A 2329-nucleotide genomic window follows, 5' to 3' on the forward strand; every position below is an offset into this window, starting at 1 on the left:
TCGCCGTGCACCTTCCTACCTGAGTGATTATGACTGTTCGTAGTGTTTTTGCTTAGGGGGGAGGGATTTGTAGTGTATTCAGATGCTGCCCTGAATATACTAGGATGAATGTGAAATCATCCCCATAGAGAAGCTATGTTAAGCTTCAGGCTTCGGCAGGGATTCGCGCCAAAGACTTTGTGGCCAATCACATTTGAACTGTATGTAAGCGGGAAAGCTTATGATTGGTCTGTTATGCGATCAACCTGATAGGTTGAAATATGTATAGTAGGTGTGGCTACATTAGCCCGGAATGTTTAAATACCGAGCAGCTGCAATGGAAAGCTGTTCGGGCTATGAGGAGTTGTACCGTGTTGGAGAAGTTGATTGTCGAGCTGAATAAACCTGAGTTTTGCTGAAATCACTCTCTGACTAATTTGTTAAGTTAGGACTTAACAGGGATGCTTTGGGGAAGGTGGGGAGAGACAGCCTTCAGCAGGGTTTGGCCCAGCACTTGTTGGCAGCAGCCCCAAAGAAAGACGGCCGCCGCCACTCTGGCCGGCCTTTAGCCTCCATTTCCAAGGGGAATCGAGAGAGAAAGTGGGGGGAAGAGAATTTGGGGTTGTTGATGCGGAATCCTCACCTTGGAATTGTCTAGCATAATATTAGACATGTCTACTCAGAAGCAAGCCCCACTAGCCTCAAGGGTGCTTATTTCTAGTTCTGTGCATTTAGGATTGCACCCTAAATCCTCTGGTGCAAAACTCCTCTGATGTACATCCTATGATGTCAAAAGCGAGTGGGGTGAGAAAACCTTTTAAAAAAGAATAATAATATCAGGAGCTGCCCAGAAGCGAACAGGGCTGAAGTGCAGCTTCCCAGCTCAGACACACAGTACAGCCTGGGGGGGGGAGGCCAGATGGTGGTGGCTCCTGAGGTGAGTGTGCAGCCAGGTGTGTGTGAGTCTCCTTCCCCCCCAGAAGCCCTCAAAGTACTAACAAATGGAATCTGTTTGCTAACAGACAGGAAATAATGAAGTCACCAAAGGGCAACAAGATTCCAAATTCTAATTTCACATGGACACATGAAGCTGCCTTATACTGAATCAGACCATTGGAACATCAAGATCAATAATGTTGACTCAGACTAACAGCAGCTCTCCAGGGTCTGATGTAGAGGCCTCTCATATCACCTACTGCCTGGTCCTTTTAACTGGAGATGCCAGGGATTGAACCTGGGACCTTCTGCATGTCAAGCAGATGCTCTACTACTGAGCCACAGCCCCTCCCCAAGGAGGCAGCTACTTCAACTCTTAGCTTATCTGTAGAGGGAGATCATCCACCAGCACTATCAAGTCTATGTCCCATGTATGAAGTCCAACTGAAAAGCATCCAGGGAGGATATGTCAGCCATATGTGCCTGAAGCTGCTCTGCCACTACATATTTCAATATTTTACCCTCCAAAGGTGAGGTTTAATACAAGCCAAAGAAGGCTTCTTCAACAGCTTATTTCAAAGCCCTAGGAAAATGGCCCTCCACCAAAGGAACTCTCAACTTTTCCTGAAAAGAGTCAATCTAAGGACAAGGCTCCAGAGCAGGATCCCTCAGAACATCAGATATCAAGGCAAAACATGGGGCTGGACCTGCAGAAAATTTCCGCTAACAGAAGAGGAGTGATTTTTGCCAATTCTCACCTTCCACTGAAGACTGTAAACTCGTCACGCCCCCCACTGTTTTTGGAGGCCCCCTGTCTTCAGGATCAACATTTGGGGGACTATTCTGAGCTACACTAGAAGATGGAAGGCAAGGAATTCCAATGATGGAAATCCCTACCATCAACATAGATTTACCATGGGATCCAAGCCACAGATTGCCACAAAAGTGGAAATCTTCAGTTACAAGCTGCATAGGGTGGGGTGGTGGGGAGTAGTACATGAATCAGAGGATCTCCATGGCTGTAATGACAAACCAGGATTTGTTATTATATTGGAAGAATGTCATTACATCTCAACCAAAGCACTGTCAACGTCAAGTACTCCTTCTGCCTGACCCATGACTGCAGTTTCATCTCTTGTAGCCATTGTGCCTGGGCTGCCATTGTTTTGTCATACACAACTCATTGTCTGCTTCTAGCAGGAGCTAGATACTGAATGACATTCAATTAAAATGATATTAGCAGTTCAGGAGTGATTTTGCTTAATTTACTCCTACTCAGATGTAAAAACATTAGCGACTTTTTAAATTGGACCTCATAATGTCTCACTCCCACTCAAATGCAATGAAATTAAAGACTTTGGTGGCTAAATACCGCTTAATTTACTCCTACCCTTCTGTAATGACATTAAAGATG

General features: G+C 45.4%; 1 non-coding gene across 1 annotated transcript; it reads right to left on the bottom strand.

Annotated features, from left to right (window-relative positions):
- Nucleotides 1–1192: 1192 nt before the first annotated feature.
- On the bottom strand, nucleotides 1193–1264 carry TRNAV-GAC. The gene has a single exon. It is a non-coding gene; the product is annotated as a tRNA-Val (tRNA).
- Nucleotides 1265–2329: the final 1065 nt, after the last annotated feature.

This window comes from Gekko japonicus, unplaced genomic scaffold (genome assembly GCF_001447785.1).
Source record: "Gekko japonicus isolate JY-2015 unplaced genomic scaffold, Gekko_japonicus_V1.1 scaffold1183, whole genome shotgun sequence".
Classification (NCBI taxonomy): Eukaryota; Metazoa; Chordata; class Lepidosauria; order Squamata; family Gekkonidae; genus Gekko; species Gekko japonicus.